Source organism: Trachypithecus francoisi, unplaced genomic scaffold (genome assembly GCF_009764315.1).
Source record: "Trachypithecus francoisi isolate TF-2019V2 unplaced genomic scaffold, Tfra_2.0 Lachesis_group20, whole genome shotgun sequence".
Lineage (NCBI taxonomy): Eukaryota > Metazoa > Chordata > Mammalia > Primates > Cercopithecidae > Trachypithecus > Trachypithecus francoisi.
Window position 1 is genome coordinate 30,109,517 of NW_022681466.1, and position 22,019 is coordinate 30,131,535.

The following is a 22,019-nucleotide window of genomic DNA, read 5'->3' on the forward strand; positions in this document are numbered from 1 at the left end:
TAAATAAAAATAAATCCAATATGTAGCTAAGGAGACATTCTTCCCCATTTTATTGTTAAAGAATTTGGGGCTCAGGTACATTAAATGACCGTTAGCATAGTCACTCACTCAAACATTCAACAACTTATTGATTATCTATTATGCTTACACCCTATTCTAGATGCTCTAGTGACTGGGACAGTCAATGAGGGGAACAGGGAAGACATTTAACAAACAAACAAAATAATTTCAAATTACAATAAATAAATACCATGAACAGAATAAAAGAAAGCAGAATGAAAAAGTTGTGATAGGGAAGTTCTAGATGAAATATCAGAAAAGACTTCTTTAAAAAGAAGAAGAAAAAACAAAGTTCTCTTTGAAACTAAGCCCTGACTCATAAGAAGAAGCAGCCATGCCTAGGTCTTGGGGAAATATAGTTCAGTCAACAAAAACTGCAGGTGCAAACGTCCTGAGGCAGAAATGACATTTCTGTGATGAAGGGACAGACAGAAAGTCAGAGAGCTTTAGACAGTGAGGAGAGGGGTTCAGGATAGGGCTAGAGAGGTAGGCAGATGTCAGAATATGGAAGGTATTACAAGATTTGTCAAGGAGTTTGGATTTCATCCTAAGTGCAGCAAAACTATTTGAAATATTTTAGCAGGGGAGTGGCATGCTCTGATTTACATTTTAAAAAGATCCCTCTGGCTGCCATATGGAGAATAAATTATGATGAGGTATACGTGGAAGTTAAGTGGAACAGATGAAGGCAGAAGTGATGGTAGCTGGGACGACGGGGTAGAGACACATGGAAAGGCTTGGACCCAGGGTGCATGTAAGGAAACCAGGACTAGAACCCAGACCTCTATAACATCTACCTCTCTGACTTGCCATGTGCCATATAAATATTCTTGCTTTACTTTTTTTAAATAAATTTCCCATTTAACAATGCTTTCTGCAGAGCCATAAGTTCACTGGAAACTGCTCAGATCAACACCCAAGCAAGAATAACATGCCTGTGTGATAATGCATTCATCAGCATTCCTGAGTCCACTCCAGGAGTGCTAGACGCGAAAGGGGCCCAAGAGAGTCCCCCCAACAAGGGCAGGAAAAGGAATGTTGGTAGGACTCCAGGGCTAATAGAAAGTGTGGGGCTTCTCATCCCAGAAGGAGGAGGTTTGAGGAATACATCTCGGGGTTATATCCAGAAAGGAAGAGGCCCATTCCCACTTAAGTTCAACAAGCTTGCTAGCAGCACAAGGAGAGAGGCCATGGTTGGAGGGTCTTGGAGACAGGAGGTCGGTGGGAGCCTGGATCTTCAGATTGACTGAGAGGGAAAGCACCCTCTGTTTTTTAAACTTGCAAGGAAACTCTTAAAACCCCTTTGTGACTTTCATGGGAGGAGGATAAGTTACAAACATTTCCAGGTATTCTGTGTTCCTCAAATGCCCTGTGTTTCTCCATCATTGTATTTTGGACATCTTATTTTAAGGCTTTTTTTTTTTTTTTTTTTTTTTTTGTAGGTCTGTCTCCTCCATGGGAGAGTGGCTTCCTTGGAAGGTGTCTTCATTACTTTTGCATCCTTGGGCCACATCAAAGGACCTAGCATACAGTTGGCAGTCAAAAACTTGCTCAACAGTTAGATGTATGATATCCCTAAATGCACAGAACCAAAGAATCATCCTAAATTGGATTATAAGGCTGAGCGCAGTGACTCTTACCTGTAATCCCAGCATTCTGGGAGGCCAAGGCTGGCGCATCACTTGAGGCGAGGAGTTTGAGACCAGTCTGGCCAACAAGGCCAAACCTGGTCTCTACTAAAAACACAAAAATTAGCTGGGTGTGGTGGCACATACCTGTAATCCCAGTTACTTGGGAGGCTGAGGCAGGAGAATCACTTGAGCCTGGGAGGTGGAGGTGAGCCGAGATCACCCCAATGCACTCCAGCCTGAGCAACAGAGTGAGATTCTGTCTCTAAAAGAAAAAAAAGAAGATAAATTAGATTATAAATCAAACGGCTGTGTGTAGTGGCTCATGCCTGTAATCCTAGCTCTTTAGGAGGCCGAGGCGGGCGGATCACGAGGTCAGGAGATCGAGACCATCCAGGCTAACACAATGAAACCCCATCTCTACTAAAAATACAAAAATTAGCCAGGTGTGGTGGCAGGCACCTGTAGTCCCAGCTAATCAGGAGGCTGAGGCAGAATGGTGTGAACCCGGAAGGCGGAGCTTGCAATGAACCGAGATCGTGCCACTGCACTCTGGCCTGGGCGACAGAGCGAGACTCTTGTCTCAAAAAAAAAGATTATAAATCAACCAGTCCAAGGATTCTTAATCTTTATTGGTCATAGACGCTTTTGGGAAAATGATGACATTCAGGGACACTTTTCACAGGAAAAACTCACATATGAAAACATTTTAATACTTTTTTTATAGATAGGAAAATTGAAGACCAGAAGACAGGAGTGACTTAACCAAAGCCACCAACTTTGTCTGTGACAGTCATGCCTGGAACCCAGATGTCCTGATCTCTAATCCTGTCCCCTTCTACTATGCTTGGGCAGAGTGAGCTAGAATGTCATACAGAGGGTACAAAGATAACAATCAGAACTATACCAGGAACTGGTCCTGCGGAGAATTCTTAGAAAACAGATGATTGCTGAGATAGTAAGCTACTACCCTGGGCTGATGAGATCATGCTATGCCTGTCCTAGGCAGGCCAAGAAGCCCTAAAGGTATTGAAGTCCTAAAAATTAGTGACTATTCAATTGTCTCTGAGAGGGCAGCAAAATTACAAGTGTTGCGTTCAGGAATTCAAACCTAATTGTAATCTCTAGTTAGCTCATTTTTAACGTCCTGGGCACGAACACTTGGAGGCAACAACACTCTGTCTATGCAAAGGTTATTTAGGGCAAAGTCCCAAGAAGAGGAGGGACTTGGATGCTCCTCTCAGAGCCTGCCTTCCTTGTGTGTCTAAAGCAGAAGAAAACACGGATTTCTGCTAGGTATATCCCACTACCCCTGCTTATTTTCTGACAGAGGGTTGGGGAGGGGGGTGTCGAGGGGAGTGTGGTATGAGAAGAGAAGGTATCAGAACACCATTCTCTAACAAGTCTGGGGTCTTTACAGCTTGCAATATACTTCTTCAATCAGTGATCTTTTAAAATCCTCCAGCAACCCTTGAAGGTGGGCTGGGCAATGATTTCTACCCCCATTTTATGGCCAAAGGAACTTGAGATGGGCAAAGAGACACTTGTTCCCAGTAACATCCTGTTTCTCATTCCCTTTGGTCGGTTGGGCATCTTTTAGGTGAAGAGCACTAGGAGGTACACAAAGAAGTCGTTATGAAGGGCTGTCAACAGCTTGTTCAGGTGATTGGGTTGTGGGGTTAGGAACTGGGTGACAGGGTCATGATAAGGCTGAGTAACCTGCTTCTTGTCTCTCTTCTACTTTCCCAATTCAAAATTCACCTAGGTAGTGAATCAAGGTATTTGGATTAGGGGTCTGTTTTTGAGAATCTAAACGGTGATGGCTACTCTCTCTTCAGTAAAGTACTTAGAGTGGGTTGAATCATGTCCTCCCACAATCCATGTCCATCCAGAACCTCAGAATGTGACCTTACTTGAAAATAAACTCTTTGGAGATGTAATTTGTTAAGATGAGGTCATACTGGATTAGGATGGGCCCTGAATCCAATGACCGATGTCCCTATAAGAAGAGGAGAAGACACACAGACACAGAAGAGATAGATACATACAGAGAGAAGAAAGCCGTGTGAAGATAGAGACAGACTGGAGTAAGGCAGCTACAACCCAAAGAATGCCAAGGAGTCCTGGAGGTCACTGGAATCTAGGAAGAGGGAAGGAAAGATTCCCCCCTAAAGCCTTCAGAGGGATGGTGGCTCTGTTGATATATTGATTTCAGACTTCTGGCCTCCAGAATTGTGAGAGACCACATTTTTTGTTGTTTTAAGCCACTCAGTTTACGGTGTATTATTACAGCAGCTCTAAGAAACGAGTATAGGCTGGGAGCGGTGGCTCACGCCTGTAATCCCTGCACTTTGGGAGGCTGAGGCAGGCAGATCACCTGAGGTCCGGAGATTGAGACCAGCCTGACCAACATGGTGAAACCCTGTCTCTACTAAAAATACAAAAATTAGCTGGGTGTGGTGGCAGGCACCTGTAGTCCCAGCTACTCAGGAGGCTGAGGCAGGAGGATCACTTGAACCCAGGAGGCAGAGGTTGCAGTGAGCCAAGATGGCACCACTGCACTCCCACCTAGGCAACAGAGCCAGACTCTGTCTAAAGAAAAAAAAAAAAAGAAAGCAATGAGTATGGTACTATTAGGTTGATGCAAAAGTAATTGCAGTTTTTGCATAATAAATATGTCCTCTCCATACCCAACTCTGGGAAATCAAACCACTTTCCATTTTCTGAATATTTTATGCCTTCTCATGCCACAGTGTCCTTCCCTGGTGACTCCCTCTGCTTACTATGCCCTCTTCCCTCCCCTCCTGTCCATTCCTACTCCTATTTCAGTCTAAGTTCAGGTAGCCTTTCTTTCAGATACCTTCCCTGACCACTTCCCACTCCTAGGCGGGGCAAAATGCTCTCTCTTCTGTGTTCCTATAGAACCTTTAATATAATGATTATCACACTTACCCTTGTCTATTTAACCTAGACTGTGAAGCTCATTAAGAGAGGTATTCTGTATTTTTAACTCAAGTGCCTAGTACGGTTCCTGGCCCCTACTGGATAGTCAATGTATGATTGAACAGATGCTTATTTACTGAGCATCGTAGGTACCAGGTGGGTCGACGGCAATATGGGATCTCCCACAGCAGGCCAGCAGGGAGAGCTCCATGGGGATTACAGTTATTGGGTTGTGGCCACTGAAGCACCAGGAGGCAAACACAGCCATCACAATACAGAAAGGTCCCTGAGCATATCTCCACAGCTATTTCACATGTGCTTTACTGCCTTGCGGACTGACACCCAAACTTATTCCTCAGGTCTCTTCTCTAGATCGTAACACATGTTATAGAAGACTACTTTCTTCTACATGCCCTGTGGCCTAGGAATCCATAAGCATAGGTCCCAGACCTGGCTCTGATATGAACTATCTGTGTGATCTAAATGATGTAAACACATTTATTTGAGCCCTCTAGGCCTCCGATTCTTCATCTGCAAACTGAAGAGCTAGAAGTAAAAATTCTAGCTGTAAGAGTCTCCTCTCTGAGACGCCACAGAGAAAAGGAATGTGGGTGTCCTGTTAAAGCTATATTCCTATGTTTTTGTTTTCCCTACTGTTTAAATGACACCAGAATCTTTCCTTCTTCACTTGCACCTCCAAGCTCCATCCCTTTCGCTACGTGACAATTTCTCCACTGGTTCTAATGGCTGAGAAGGCCATTACATTGAAGAAAAAGGGTAGCATTCCCTACAGCTATCTTGACCATTTTCTTTCCTTGAGAACCCTAAGTCTGGGTCCTCAGGAAAACAGAACAAAAGAAAACACACTTAAAAAAAAGGATTGTCATTAAACACCAGATGTCCAGTAGGGATAGCCTCTAAACCAAAACAGCTGCTTGGACAATGCTTGCAAGGCATCCTTTCCCTCCAGCCTCCTCATACGACAAAGTTCCTGGGCCTTTCAGCCAGAGGGAAACACCTTCACCCCAGTGTGACATCACATTTAAAGCTGCCTTGCTGTTGATGTGTGGGGACAGTCCAGATACTGTCACCCGCTTCCCTTATGTACAGGCTCCCACTCCTCTCTAGCCCCCCAGGCACTTGGAAGGTCTTTCTTCAGTCTTATTCGTCTCGAAAGTTACCTCTCCCATGTCGCTCTTATTCTTAGACTCACTCTTTCCTCTGTGCTGTAGATGAGAACAGCTCACATTTATATATCTATTGTGTATCCACCATGTGCTATAGTCTCTTAAGTCTCAGAACTAGGAATAGCTGGGTTTCTTCTTCAGAACTCCTCTGCATTTATCTTGGCACTGTGAATCATCTAACGAACCATATTTCCCTTCTTTATTGCCTTGGATGCTAAGAAGCTCAAAGCCAAATTTCTGACCTAATCTTATGATGTTATCTAAGAGCCTAGTCTTATCTCTGGCTTTTTCTTACTTTTCCTGCCTTTGCTTTTTCTTCAACCTGATTCTATTATTTGCTTTAATGAAAATCCTTGGGCTATCTCTGTTTGTTTGTTTGTGGTAGGTAAGCACAAATCCTGTTTGAAATGGGTCATAATACAAAAAAAGTAAAAGGTATCGCATATATGTCACTGCAATATTCATAATAATCTTGCACTGTCAAGGCAAGTGGGACTCAGAGAGGTTACATAAGTTATTTAAGATCATGCAGTTTTTAAGTCGAAGAGCTAGGAGTCAAATCTATTTCCATCTGACTTCAAAGCTTATGCTCTTGTTAGTATAATTGCTTACACTTAGTGAGCACTTACTGTGAGCCAGGTTTTGTGTTGAGTATCCTATGTATGTTATCTCATTTAACCTCACAACAATCCTATGAAGCAGCTACTATTATTACAACCCTTTCATAGATGAAGAAAGTGAGATTTAGAGACGTCAAATAGTTTGTCCAAGGTCACTCACCTAATGCTATCATTGAGATTCAAACCTACACGGCCTGACCGTTAAGTCTCTACACGCTTATAGTGGGGGTAAATGTGCAAAAAACCAGATTCCTAATTAAGGGTTGTTTGACTTCTTTTGAATGCCCAGCTGCATGGTTATATCACAAAGCCTTATCATCTGACAAATCCTATTGGAGAAATGGGTGTCTGACTAGAAATAGGTATTTCTGGGTTTCACAGTTCTTCATGGAGCAGATGGATTAGAAACACAAAGTCTGTGTGCAACACTGGATTTTAAATGCCAGCCTGAGTACTAAGAGAGAGGAAGATTACCTAGCTCCCGAAGCGTGGAAAGAAAAGCCTTAGGGAAGGGCGGCACTGCTCACGGGCGCCATCTGGCAGTACAGATCGGAAATTGCTCTGAGAAAAAAATGAAGTGCGAAATGACATTCGCCTCCTGGGCCTCTTGTGTGTTGAGTCCTTGAGGTATAACTTTTTCCTTCATACAAATCCTGCAAGAGAGATATTATTATCTTTATTTTATCAATGAGGAACTTAAAACTCAAAGATATTAAGTAACTTGCCAAGGGATTTGACTACAGTCTACTTAGCCTCCCTAAATCTTTGTTTCCATTATACTGTGCAAACTCTCAAAAATCGTATTTCTGGGTAGCTCCTGCCTTCTTTTACCCCTCAGGATTGGAATCACAGCTGCTCCACGCTTCATTGGAGCCGTCCTGAGACAGACAGGAAACAAGTCAGCAGTTGGTCTCAATAGGGTTAGTGCCCTCTGTTCCAGCATAGTTGGTCTAGTTCACTGGGCAGGACTCCTGTCTTAGGGACTGGATCTGAAGCTCCAGCTCTGAATTTCAGTCACCTTGGCTGGGTTTTATTATCCTACAGCACTCTCACCCAGTTCCCTCGCCTAGGGGGTGGGGAGTGCTGGATCCTCTCTACTCCATCCACTAGTTACTGACTGGGTGCTGTCATGATTACAAAAACAGCCAGCCCTGAACCACCCCACATCCCTCTGAGTGTGGTCTGGAACTCCGATGTGGTTGATTTCTCACATCTCACCAACAGCTATCTGTTAGTTGCCCAGGCTGCCCATATTGGAATCCACCAGTGTAGCTGTTTTTTTTCCAAGACTATGTTCTTCCTGGCCTTTCCTTTACCAGGGACAAGATTGCTAAGGTTGCAGATTGAATTCTTGCACAATTGCTATTGCCCTTTGAGAAATGGAGAAGCAGATTTTGCAGAGGTTCTTACCCTGCAAAGGTAAGGGGAAATGTGTGGGGAAATGAAACGGAGCCTAGAAAATTGAGAATAGAAAGATGTCTGCCCCACTTTTCAAAAACAATGATGGATCCCTGATACTTCAGTTAGTATATTTTGTAGAAACAAATGATGTGTGAAGAGTAAAGAAATAGTAAACAATAAGAGTTGGGAAAATTCATTATGAATAAATCATTAGAAACTAACTTTCCTTTTTAGAAAAAGTTGTCTTACTGGTAAGATTTTGTCATGTTAGAGATACTATTTGAAAATAGACATGTTATTTCAAAACGAGTTAATGGAAAACAAATGTGCCCCTAGAGGGGATATCCAGTGGAGGAGGAATTCGAGATCAGCCCGGCCAAAATGGTGAAACCCTGTCTCTATTAAAAATACAAAACTTAGCTGGGAATGGTAGTGTGCGTCCATAGTCCTAGCTACTTGAGAGGCTGAGACACAAGAATCACTTAAGCCTGGGAGGCAGAGGCTACAGTGAGCCAAGATCACACTGCTCTATTCCCATCTGGGTGAAAGAGCAAGATTCTGTCTTAAAATAAATAAATAAATAAATAAATAATAAATAAATAAAAAAGCTGATCTATGCACTGATTTGACCAGCAATGTTGTCTATGACTTAAAAGAAAGTTAAAAAAAAAATCTTATTTATGTCAGGATTCAAAATAATTTATCCTGGAACTATAACAAATGTTAAGAAAATGAAACTTAATTAGCAAAAATGAAATGTCTTAAATCTACTTAAAACAATCAACTACAAGAAGGAGTAACCAGTGGTTGATAACAAAAAACTCAGAGATTTTGGTGACTACAAGTGAAGTATGAGTGAGCAATGTGATGTGGTTACTTAGAAAATACTGCAACTGAGGGTTCTGACCTTCAAAATGGCAGGGTAAGAACCTCTGCAAAATCTGCTTCTCCATAAAAGCAATGAGACATTGGCCAAAAATTGTTATAATCAACTTCTCGGAACTCTGGAAATTAACCAAAGATTTTCAACAATACAAGGAGTAATTATTCAGGGAAAATGATTGAATCTCAGTAAGAACAAAGAGCCCTGTGGCGTTTTAACTTGTCCTACTCCCATCCCCATCTCCTCAGCATCACAATAGCCTTGAAAACCAGCAGCCTCACAACCATGGTAGTGGTGAAAATCAGCATCTTAGCAGCCACTAGAGAAAGCAGAACATGTTTGGAGCACCCGAAAAGTCTCATCTTTAGAGATTGTCACTATTTGACCTGTCTGATAACTCCCTGGAAATCTCTACTCTCAGAGCTTGTCTTTATTTAACCACACTCAGAGCTGGCTCAATGTAAACGGCCTGGAACATTTGTTGAAAACAATCACCAGTAATTGTTAAACATTACAGCTGCCTGAAGCAGAGAAAACATTTGGGAAAAACAAAAGGCTGACAGAAGTCTTTAAAGGAAAACCTGAGCCATAAACTGCCCACAAAGGACTTTTAAAAGTTCCAGCATGTTTCTGGAAATCTAGAAGGCCAGCCCAGGAAAGATCTGAGAAGGCCTTACTCTCTTGCCTTTGGTGGACGTTGAGGCTCTGCACAAACAGGAAGTGAAGGCTAAGGCAGCATTATAGACTGCCTGCCAGAGCACTGAATACACATTGCAACACATAGAGAGAGCCCTTTGGCAAAAGCTAAGAAACTTATTAATGCCAGGCACGTAGGAAAATTTCTGTCCAATCATTACTAGCCACTAGAGTAACTGAGTGGAGACTTCACAGAGTTAATTTATAAAAATCACTATATAAGCAAACAACACAACAACAACAACAAACAGCAACAATAACAAACTCTGGAGAAGAAAGGAATCTGATTTCCAGGGTTGCCACATTATATCATTTAAAATATCCAGTCTTCAATAAAAAATTATGAGACATAGAAGAAAAGGACAGCATGGCCCATATACAGAGAAAATGGTACTTCATGGAAACTTTCTCTGAGGAAACCCAGATGTTAGATTTACTTGACAAAGGATTTAAATCAGCTACTATCAATATGCTTACAGAACTAAAGAAACCCAGGTGTAAAGAATAAAGTAAAAGCCGGACATGGTAGTTCATGCCTGTAATCCCAGCACTTTGGGAGACCACGGCAGGAGGATCACTTGAGCTCAGCAGTTTGAGACCAGCCTGGGCAACATAGCAAGACCATGTCTTTACAAAAAAATACAAAAATTAGCCAGGTGTGGTGGTGCACACCTGGGGTCCCAGCTACCGGTGAGGCTGAGATGGAAGGGTCACTTGAGCCTAGGAGGTCAAGGCTGCAATGAGTTATGATCTCACCACTGCACTCCAGCCTGGGTGACAGAGTAAGATCCTGTCTTAAATAAATAAATAAATAAATAAAATAAAATTATTACTTTAAATGAGAACATGCTTCAGCAAATGTAGCATATCAATAAAGCTATAGAATTTATAAAAAGATAATAAAATAGAGGCTCTAGAGTTGAAAAGTACAATAGCCGAAATGAGAAATCCAATGGCAGACTTGAGTGAGCAGAAATAACAAATTAAAGAATCTGGCCGGGCGCGGTGGCTCAAGCCTGTAATCCCAGCACTTTGGGAGGCCGAGACGGGCGGATCACGAGGTCAGGAGATCGAGACCATCCTGGCTAACACGGTGAAACGCCGTCTCTACTAAAAAAAAAATACAAAAAATTAGCCGGGCGAGATGGCGGGCGCCTGTAGTCCCAGCTCCTCGGGAGGCTGAGGCGAGAGAATGGCGTAAACCTGGGAGGCGGAGCTTGCAGTGAGCTGAGATCCGGCCACTGCACTCCAGCCTGGGCGACAGAGCGAGACTCCGTCTCAAAAAAAAAAAAAAAAAAATTAAAGAATCTGAAGATGGGCTGCTTGCAATTATCCAGTCTGAGAACAGAAAGTAAAAAGAATTGAGAAAAACAAAGCCTCAGAGACCTGTGAGACACCATCAAGCACACCAGCATATACATAATGATAGGTCCAGAACAGACAAGAGAAAAAAGGGGAAGAAAGAATATCTGGGGAAATAATGGCCAAAAACTTCCCAAATTTGATGAAAAAGATTTATCTGCACATCTAAGAAGCTCAATGAACTCTAAGTAGGATAAATGTAAGAGAGCTACACCTAGACACATTATAATCAACCTGTCAAATGCCAAAGACAGGGAGAATTTTGAAAGCAGCAAAAGAGAAGCAACTCATTATGTACAAGTGATCTTCAATAATATTAACAACTGATTTCTCATCAGGAACCATGGAGGCCTTATTCAGAGTACAGAAAGAAAAAGACTGTCAATAAGGAATCCTGTATCTGGGCTGGGTACAGTGACTCATGCCTGTAACCCCAATGCTTTGGGAGACTGAGGCAAGAGGATTGCTTGAGGCCAGGAGCTCAAGACTAGCCTGGAAAACATAGTGAGGCCCTATCTCTATTCTTCTTTTTTTTAATTAGCCAGGGGTGGTGATGCATGCCCGTGGTCCTAAGCTACTTGGGAAACTGGGGCAGGAGAATCACTTTAGTCCAGGAAGTGATTCAAGTTTACAAGGAGCTATGATCATGATGCTGCAGTCCAGCCTTGGCAATGAAGCAAAATCCTGTCTCTTAAAAAAAAAAAAAAAAAGAATTATGTATTCACCAAAAAAACTATCCTTCAAAAATAAAGGAGAAAACCACACATTGACAGGTTTTTTTTAAAAAAAGAATGTATTACCAGCAGACCTGCCCTGTAAGAAATACTACTAAGAGTCCTTCAGGCTGACAGGAAAGAAGACTTGCTCAAACACTCATGAAGAAAAAATAAGGAACATAAGTAAAAGTAACTACATAGATAAATACAAAAGGTAGTATGAATGTATTTTGTTTGTAATTCTTTTCTTTTTCTATGTGATTTATAGGACATCTCTATAAAGCAATGATTATAAAAGCAATGATGGACTTGTATAATTATAACAGTAATAGCACAAAGGATGGGGGAGAAAATGGAGAAATATAGGCACAGTTTTTGTATACTATTGAAATTAAATTGGGATTAATCCAAATTAGATTGTTAAAAATTAAAGTGTTAAATGTAATCTCCAGAGCACCCACTAAGAAAATAACTAAAAGTATATATATTATAAGACATGACATGGGAAATATAAATCGTACACTAGAAAATATCTATGTAACACAAAACAAGGCAACAATTGAAAAACAGAAAAATAAAAAAGATAGGCCATATAGAAAACAAATAGCAAAATGGCCTAAGTAAATTCTATCTTATCAGTAATTATATTAAATATAAGTAGATTAAACACTCCAATCAAAAGACAGAGATTGGCAGAATGAATTTAAAAAAACTAAAAACCACAGGATCCAACTACATGCTGTCTACAAGAGGCAAACTACAGATTCAAAGACATAAACAAATTGAAAGTAACAAGATAGAAAAAGATATATCATGTACTCCCAAAGTGCTGAGGTTACAGGTGTGAGTCACCATGCCCGGTTGGAAAGAAAAATTTTAACTAGTCTTATAGGGGTCAAAAATATTTTTGAAAGAGCTTCTATAAAAATCAGTGCAATTTTATCTAGCTCTCAAAGATGGAGGTAGGTAGTACCCATGGGTACAAGTGACAGAGAGACACATTTTGGCTTAATATATAACTGCCTATAAATGAAAGAAGTGACTGTTCTTGGGATTGTGCAAAAGGTTCTCTATCAGAGAAACTCCAGATAGAAACTGGATGAGATGGGTAGATTACAGGATACAAAGTCAACACTTTTCTGCTCAAGTCACTGAGTAGAAATGGTATTTAACTACATAGCTATCTTTCCTCTCCTGCAGTTCTTTTGCTTTTGAATGAGGGAAGAATGACCTTGACAATGGTTATTTTTCTTTCTTTTTTTTCTTCATTATTTTTAGCTAGTAATTTTACCAGTTAGGGTCCAATTATAGACTTTAGAAACCACTCCAGATGGTTTTAAAAACTAAGAAATTATTACCAGGTATTAAATGAATCACTAATAGTTGGGAAGGTCCAAGGATCAGGTTCCTAGTTAAGTTTCTAGGAACAGCTCCCAGCCCCTAAGATCACTCTGCTTAGGAGAGCTGCTGATGCTACTGCCAGAAACCAAATCAGGAAGCTGCTAACTGTAGAGCCACATCACTGCCATATTTCTTGAAAGAAGACTTAGTGCAGGAGAGTCTTAGCTGGACCTTGGTGAATTGGTAAGATTTGTGTGACATTAGACAAACAATCAAACTGTCTGAACCTTAGTTTGCTTATCTGGAATATTGTGATAATTTTACCTACTATAACTACTTTATGAGGTTTCTATGCAGATTGAATGAGATAAAGTATGAAAGTGGTTTGAGATCAGTTAATCTCTCTCTCTATTTTTTTCTATTATTCAGTACCTGATAGACAGTAATCACCCAATAAATATTTGTTGAATTTAATGGAATAAAGTGTAATCCTCAAACTAAGATATTGACGTGAGAATGTACAGTAATGCTGTGTACAAAAGCCTTCCTAACTGCGTTCAAATTGGTAGATGTCTTTTGACTAGAATGTGAAACAGGGTAGGATTGTTGGAGGGACCTCAAATATGGATGGTCTGGAAAACAGGCAAAGCAGCTTAGAATCCACAAATACCAAGCATGAGAGCTTTGGAGTCAGACAGATGTGGGTTTAAGCCCTGGCTCTGTCACTTCCTAGTTAGCTATTTAATCCCAGGCAAGTAATGTGTGTGTATGTGTGTGTGTGTATAAACAAACATATATGTATTTCAAACTGATACATATGATTGCTAGATGCTCTTCATTCTTTTTTTTTTTTCTCATTTTCACAAAAGCTAAAAAATCCTAACAACACAGTGGCTTCCCAGATCCGTGAGAAGACTGGGTTATTTCTGGGAGGGGAAACGCAAATGTGAATTATAACTAAAGACAAGAAACCACTTTGGGAGGCCGAGACGGGTGAATCACGAGGTCAGGAGATAGAGACCACCCTGGCTAACACTGTGAAACCCCGTCTCTACTAAAAAAAAAAAAAAAAAATACAAAAAACTAGCCAGGCGAGGTGGCGGGCGCCTGTAGTCCCAGCTACTCGGGAGGCTGAGGCAGGAGAATGGCGTAAACCCGGGAGGCGGAGCTTGCAGTGAGCTGAGATCCGGCCACTGCACTCCAGCCCGGGCGACAGAGCGAGACTCCATCCCCCAAAAAAAAAAAAAAAAAAAGACAAGAAACAAAGTTAATGCCACAGATTGGGCTCAGACCAATCTAGACTAGCATGAAGCAATGGACAGAATGAGAAGAAAAACAGGAGAAATAGTGCAAAGAAGAAGGATACAAAGCGAAAAAGATGCAGCTGTGACACAGAAAGGGTGCCTGAGGCAGCCAGGGTGAAGGCGTTGGACCATCCTTCTGCCTCATTTTCTCCATCCTCACAACCATCCTTTATCCTGGGTCTTCATCCATTCACCTTACTGTTTGAACCGTTAGAGTGGGTTTCAAACTGTATTACACAGAGATGCACCCAAGATTCTTCCAACATTGAATTTTGTTGTCAAAAACTACCATTTTCTAGACTGTTAGAAGGTGAGAAAGCAGCTTAGTAGGTGGAGACCCAGGCTTGCTACTCTTGTTTCAGCCAGAACAGCAGCTTCATTTTTATTTCTGTTAACTATTGTGATTTCTCTCAAAATTTAATTATATTAAGAATTTCTGCTTTAACAGTATTTGACTTCGCATCAATCTGTTTCAACATGGCCAGGGACATCCCTGGCCTTTGACGCTCTTCTTTCCTGCACTCCACTCTAAATAAATTGAGCTAAATTCACTCTGGTTGGGTGCGGTGGCTCATACCTGCAATCCCAGCACTTTGGGAGGCCATGGCAGGTGGATCACTTGAGTCAGGAGTTCAAGACGAGCTTAGTCACCATGGCAAAACCCCATCTCTACTAAAAATGCAAAAATTAGCCAGGTGTGGTGGTGTGTGCCTGTAATACCAGCTATTCAGGTGGCTGAGACAGGAGAATTTCTTGAACCTGGGAGACAGGTTGCTGTGAGCTGAGATCACACGACTACACTCCAGCCTAGGTGACAGAGTGAGACCTTGTCTCAAAAAAAAAAAGAAAAAGAAAAAGAAAAATCAATCAATCATACTAAATTAATTCTTCATTAAGTTGCCCTCTCCCTGCTCCAGATTGTCTGTTGACTTTTTGTCATCCTCTGGACATGGGCTAAATCCTCAGCCAAGCCTCTGGGGAACTCTTCAACAAAAACAAAAGGAATGGCATGATGATGCCTTAAGCTATTGAGAATCTTTAGCATATGGCAGACACTCAATAAATAAATGCCAACTTACTACAGTTGATTGCTCCTTAAGGGAACCTTTGAATCCCCTCAACTCATGGAACAGTATCTTGTACACAGGAAAGTACCTTGCAAATCAAAAGAGGCACTCCCCCTTTCACAGCAGAGTTCCTTTTGCATACCAAGTTTCCAAGTTGGGGAAATGGCCTGGTGATGTTTAGGAAGGATCCTGAATTTCCATCTTCTGTGGGAAATAGAAAGGCAATGTTTATAACGTGCCTTCAAACTCCATCTTTTGTTTTCTTGGAAAATACTTACCTCTCGTTAGCTTACAAATGTAAGCATGAGCCTACAAATGTAACTGTTGGGGCAACCTAACTGAATCCCTCTAGTCCTTCATCATTACACCTGGTTCTTGGTGCCCCCTTGTGGCAATCTGTCATCACGCAGGGTTACCAAGATGAACATGACAGCGATCCTTTAGGGAATGGCTAACTCTGAGACAAATATCCTGCTAGGCATTTTCCATGGATTAGCTCATTTACTCTCACCACAATACCCTGAGGTAGCTACTATTAGTTTAACAACATGCACTAAGTAACACAGCTAACAAGGGTCGGACTAGAGACTTGAATTCAGGCTGGTTACACTGGAGCATGTGCTTTTCACTTCTATGTTAGGTGCAAAGAGATATTATGGTGAATATATAAAGAGGAATTAAGAGGTGGGACTTCTGGGAGAATGGAATAACAAGCTTGGTGGACTCTCTCCCCAGAAAAACAACAATTGAATTAGAGAAAATTATTTAAATTATCCATCATTTAAAGTCTCTGGGAAGTGTTATAAGGCCATATAGCAAATAAGAAACATTAGTTCAAGAAAATCCATACAATTTCAATCATAATAGCAAGAGTCTGTGGCATTTGAGCTGTGATTTGCCCATTAATCTTCCTCCCTATTATGAAAACTCTACCCAGTATATGAGCAGCCAAGACGGCCCCATCTCTCTCTACATCCTAGTTTGAGGCTGTGGTTTCACCCTAGAAGAGACAGGATGCTAGTATTTCTCATCCCACTCAGCCCCAGTCTGCAGAAGTTCTATTCCACATAAGCAAGCCAAGAAGTGTCATCCAGCCCCCAGTTATAAGGTGGAAGCTCTGTTGTAGGCACAGCAAGTCAAGAATACTGGGGGACTGGTTTCCTACACCTCAGTTCACTTGCAAGCGAGAAGTTACATGCTGGGAGAGGTAAGACGAGAAGACAAGGGGTCTCCACACTCCCCTCACCCAGTACCTACTCATGGAGCAGGGATGGAAAGAGGATCTCTGTCCCAGCTTCAGTGCAGTGGCACAGGGGTTCTACCTAGGGGGAAAGGCAAGCCACAAAGAGCAAAAGCATCATAGCTCTGCCTGAGGAGACTGACTTTATTTGGAAAAAAGGGTGAACTCCATATGTAAGGGCATTCTTAAAAAAAAAAAAAAACGTAATCTTGTTGGGAGGGCAATGAAGAGGCAGCTGGTATGTGCATGTACAAACAAAATGACAGAGTATTCAGAAGTTTAATAGGGAGACCATGGAAAGAGACAGCCAAGAAGAGCCCTTCTATGAGTACAGTCAAGTCTGGGAATCAGAAAGACTGTGCTAGGCTGCACTCACTTGGGAAAAATCAGAGAAGGATGTGGGGCAGATTTCATAGCATTTCTCAAGTTACCCACAGGCCCATCAACATAGAGGTGGAAATTTTATTGGTAAAAAGGGCATAAGCACAACTTCTGATTAACAACTAACAGAACAATATGTTATTCTGACTCAGGAGTGACTCTAAGACAGCTAAGCTTAAAAATAAAATCGTAGTCATCCCTGAAAGTCTGGAAGACTGTGTGCATACCCAAGGCTGCATCCTCCAAGAAGCAATCAGAGAGAGAACCACCAGGCTGCTAGTTCCTAGGTGAACAAGGGAGAAAAGCAGTAAGCTCCCTGAACTGTGATAAGAGCCTCCACATTACACATATCATTTCCAACAGTAAAGGGTAAAAAAACCTAACAGACTAAGGACACTGAGGCATAACCTTTGACTAATAAATGGCTTATGCTGACCTAAAGAAAACCCCTATGTAGCCAGGCTAAAAGATAAAAATAAGGGGGCCAGGTGTGGTGGCTCACGCCTGTAATCCCAGCACTTTGGGGGTCCAAGGGTCATGGGGGTGATCCCCTGAGGTCAGGAGTTCGAGACCAGCCTGGCCAACATGGTGAAACCCTGTCTCTACAAAAGTACAAAAATTAGCTGGGCATGATGGTGGGTGGCTGTAATCCCAGCTACTCGGGAGGCTGAGCTGGAAGAATCACTTGAACATGGGAGGCAGAGGTTGCAGTGAGCCAAGATCGTGCCATTGCACTCCAGCCTGGGCGAGAAAGAGCAAGACTGTCAAACAAAAACAAAAACAAAACAAAACAAAAAACGATGAAAATAAGGGGAAAAAAATCTAAGCAGGGACATTAAAAGCTGCACACTGCAATAGACTTTGAAGAAGTACTTAAGCTTAGCTATTAAACAAATGACTAAGGAAACAACAAGCCCCAGAGAATCAGTATTCAAATTGCTATGATATATGAACTAAAATGTCCAGTTTTCAGTAAAAAGTTGTGAGACATTAAAAGAACCAGGGAAATATGACCCATACATGGGAAAAAAAGCAGGCAACAGAAATAGCCTTAGAGAGGGCCCAGATGTTGTACTTAGCAGACAAAGGCTTCAGAATAGTTATTGTAACTACATTCTAAGAAAACATGCATAAAAATAAAGGTCTGAGAGGACTTCAAAAAGTTCATGGGAAGTGGAAGCAACAAACAGTAAAAATAAGAAATATAAACTTTATTTCCCAACATAAATTCCATCAAGGTCAAGACAATTTTGTAAGTGATGATACCAGCAGTTTAGTCCATCACTAAAGAACTGAGGGTCCTGCGAATTTAACCATGTCAGTGCAGTCTTTTTTATATTATTAACTGAATAAAATTGGATGTCCTTTAAAAATTAAGATTAGGTGGGGAAAAGAAGTCAGAAGTAGCTAAATCAGGACTGGAGGGTGTATGCTTAAAGATTTCCCATTTAAACTTACAAAATTGCCCTTGTTTATTGAGAGGAATAAGCAGGAGTTTAGTGGCAGAGGAGGACTCTATGATAAAGCTTTCCTAGGCATTTTTCTGCCAAAGCTTTGGCTAACTTTCTCAAAACACTCTCATAGTAGGTAGATGTTATTGTTCTTTGATTTTACAGAAAGCCAAGAAGCAAAATGCCTTGAGCATCCCAAAAAACTTTTGCCATAATCTTTGCTCTTAACTAGCCCACATTTTCTTTTCTTTCCTTTTTTTTTTTTTTTTTTTTTTAGACAGAGTCTCGCTCTGATGCTCAGGCTGTAGTGCAGTGGTACGATCTTGGCTCACCGCAACCTCCACCTCCTGGGTTCAAGCAGCTCTCCTGCTTCAGCCTCCTACGTAGCTGGGGTTACAGGTGCCCACCACCTGTAACCACGCCTGGCTAATTTTTGCATTTTTAGTAGAAACAGGCTTTTGCCACATTGGCCAGGCTGGTCTCGAACTCCTGACCTCAGGTGATCTGTCCACCTCGGCCTCCCAAAGTGCTGGGATTGCAGGAGTGAGGCTCTGTGCCCAACCTCCACGTTTTCTTCGACTGGACCACTTCCACCTCTTGGTAGCCGTTGCTTTAATTCTGCTTTGTCTTCAAGATCATACTGGTAAAGCCATGTTTTATCTCCTTTTACAGTTATTTGAAGAAATGCTTTAGGATCTTGATCCCACTAATTTAAAATTTCCATTGAAAGCTCTGCTCTTGTCTGCAGCTAATCTGGGTGCAATTGTTCTGGCACCCATAAAGTAGAAAATTTGCTTAATTTTAAATTTTCAGTCAGAAGTTTTTTTTTTTTTTTTTTTTTGAGACGGAGTCTCGCTCTGTCGCCCAGGCTGGAGTGCAGTGGCCAGATCTTAGCTCACTGCAAGCTCTGCCTCCTGGGTTTACGCCATTCTCCTGCCTCAGCCTCCCGAGTAGCTGGGACTACAGGCACCCGCCACCTCGCCTGGCTAGTTTTTTGTATTTTTTAGTAGAGACGGGGTTTCACCATGTTAGCCAGGATGGTCTCGATCTCCTGACCTCGTGATCCACCCGTCTCGGCCTCCCAAAGTGCTGGGATTACAGGCTTGAGCCACCGCGCCCGGCCTGAAGTTTTTAAGATAAACTAATTGGGCTATCTATGGTGTTGGTGCTGGCTATTGTTTCTGCTGTTAATTATCAGTCCTCTCTAATTAGGGCATTAACAATATTAATTTTTTTCTTTACAAATTGATATTTATGGCCTGCTGCTGCAGGCTTCATCTTCAACATAGTCTCATTCCTTCTTAAAAAGAATTATTCATTTGTAAACTGCTGATTTCTTTGGGGCATTGTCCCCATAAACTTTTTGTAAAGCATCAATGATTTCACCACTCTTCCACTCAAGATTCACCATAAATTTGATGTTTGTTCCAGATTCAATTTAGCAGAATTTACATTTCTCTGATGGGATTCTTTTCCAACTGATGTCTTATCCTTCCTATTGTCTCAAACTAGATCATGTTCAGACATGTTGTAACAAGTTAGCGTGGGTTTAATTTGGTGCAAAAAAGTTTGAAATTCATGCATAGTTTTTTATAGTATGCATTTTCTATGAATTTTTTGAAGAGCTCTCATATGGTAAAAATATCTCATCAAATACAGAAGATCAGTAAAGATAAATTACACACACACACACACAGATGAAAGGAAGTTCTGGAGTTGAAAAGTACAGTAGTGAAAATGAATAATTCACTAGAGAGCTCAACAGCAGACTTGACTGTCAGAAGAAAGAATTGGCAAACTTGAAGATAGATAGAGTGATAAAGATTATGCAATCTCATAAAGAGAGAGGAAAAAGAATTAAGAAAAACAAACAGAGCCTCAGAGACATGTGGAATGCCATGAAACACACCAACATACATGTAATGAGAGCACCAAAAGGAGAAGAGAGAGAGAAAGGGACAAAGAAATTGAAGAAATTATGGCTAAAAATTTCCCAACATTGATGAAAAATATTGATCTACCCATTCAAGAAGCTCAACAAATGCCAAATAAGATAAATACAAAAAGACCCACACTCAGACACTTCCTAGTTAAATGCTGAGAGACAAATAATCTTTTTTTTTTTTTTTTTTTAGACAGAGTCTCACTCTGTCACCCAGGCTGGAGTGCAGTGGTGCCATCTTGACTCACTGCAAGCTCCGCCTCCCGGGTTCACACCATTCTCCTGCCTCAGCCTCCTGAGTAGCTGGGACTACAGGCACCCACCACCACACCTGGCTAATTTTTTTTATTATTATTTTTAGTAAAGATGGGGTTTCACCACGTTAGCCAGGATGGTCTTGATCTCCTGACCTTGTGATCCACCTGTCTCGGCCTCCCAAAGTGCTGGGATTACAGGCACAAGGCACCGCACTCGGCCACAAATAATCTTGAAAAACAGTAAGAACACCTCATCACATCAAAAGAAACCCAGTAAGATTTAAACGAGCTTCTTATCAGAAACAGAGGAGGCCAGAAAGAAGGAAGAAGACATAAAGTGCTGAAATAAATATCTATTAATCAAGGATGTAAAATGGTACAACTATTTTGGAAAATTATTTGACAGTTATTCAAAAAGTTAAGCATGGTGTTACTACATGACCTGAAAATTCCACTCCTAGCTATATACCCAAGAGAAATGAAAACCCATTTCTACACAAAATACATAATGTTCATGGCAGCATTATTCCTTATAGCCAAAGAGTGGAAACAAGCTAAACATCCATCAATGAATGAATGAATACACAAAAGTCATATATCTATACGATAGAATAGTATTTGGCAATAAAAAGAAATGAAGTACTAATATATACTACAACATGATAAACCTTAAAAACATGATGCTAAGTGAAAGACACCAGTCACAAAAGACCATATATTGTATCAATCTACTTATATGAAATGTCCAAAATAGGCAAACCTATAGAGACCAAGAGTAGATTCGTGGTTGCCTAGAAATGGGATGTGGTAGGATGAGAAAATGACTGCTAATGGGTGTGGGATTTGTTTTGCAGGAAGGAATGAAAATATCCTAAAATTAGATTGTGATGATGGTATACTATGAATATACTAAAAAACATTGAGTTATTTACTTTTAGTGGACAAATTGCATGATGTTTGAATCTTACCTCAATAAAGCTGTTTTTAAAGATAAACTAGATACAATCATTGCCCTTAAGAAGCTTACGAGTACAATATGCCTTCAGCAATCTTTGTGAGGTAAACTAAAAATCAAGGCATAAGCTATAGCATAAGTTCTATGGGGAAAAGCATTAAGAATTCTAAACTCCTGATAAGCTTTCAGAACAAAGTCCACTTTTTTTTTTTTTTTTTTTGAGACGGAGTCTCGCTCTGTCGCCCAAGCTGGAGTGCAGTGGCCGGATCTCAGCTCACTGCAAGCTCCGCCTCCCGGGTTCACGCCATTCTCGTGCCTCAGCCTCCCGAGTAGCTGGGACTACAGGCGCCCGCCACCTCGCCCGGCTAGTTTTTTGTACTTTTTAGTAGAGACGGAGTTTCACTGTGTTAGCCAGGATGGTCTTGATCTCCTGACCTTGTGATCCGCCCGCCTCGGCCTCCCAAAGTGCTGGGATTACAGGCTTGAGCCACCGCGCCCGACCCAAAGTCCTCTTTTAATTGAGAATACCTTGTACTTTGAATAAACTGTCCCTACTGCCTTTGGGTAGAGGCCAATTTAGAAGAA

General features: G+C 41.3%; 1 long non-coding RNA gene across 8 annotated transcripts in view; it reads right to left on the minus strand.

Annotated features, from left to right (window-relative positions):
* LOC117067258 overlaps positions 1-22,019 on the minus strand; it is a 79,894-nt gene that overhangs the window by 33,378 nt on the left and 24,497 nt on the right. For 3 of the 8 annotated variants that reach the window (XR_004430664.1, XR_004430671.1, XR_004430670.1), the window contains exon 1: positions 1,836-1,892. The exons of 1 other annotated variant lie outside the window; for it this stretch is intronic. This is a non-coding gene — a long non-coding RNA (uncharacterized LOC117067258). Of the gene's footprint in view, positions 1-1,835; positions 1,893-6,912; positions 7,092-15,220; positions 15,413-22,019 lie in introns of those variants that run through there. 4 more of the 8 variants (XR_004430668.1, XR_004430667.1, XR_004430666.1 and 1 more) reach the window with 3 other exon arrangements.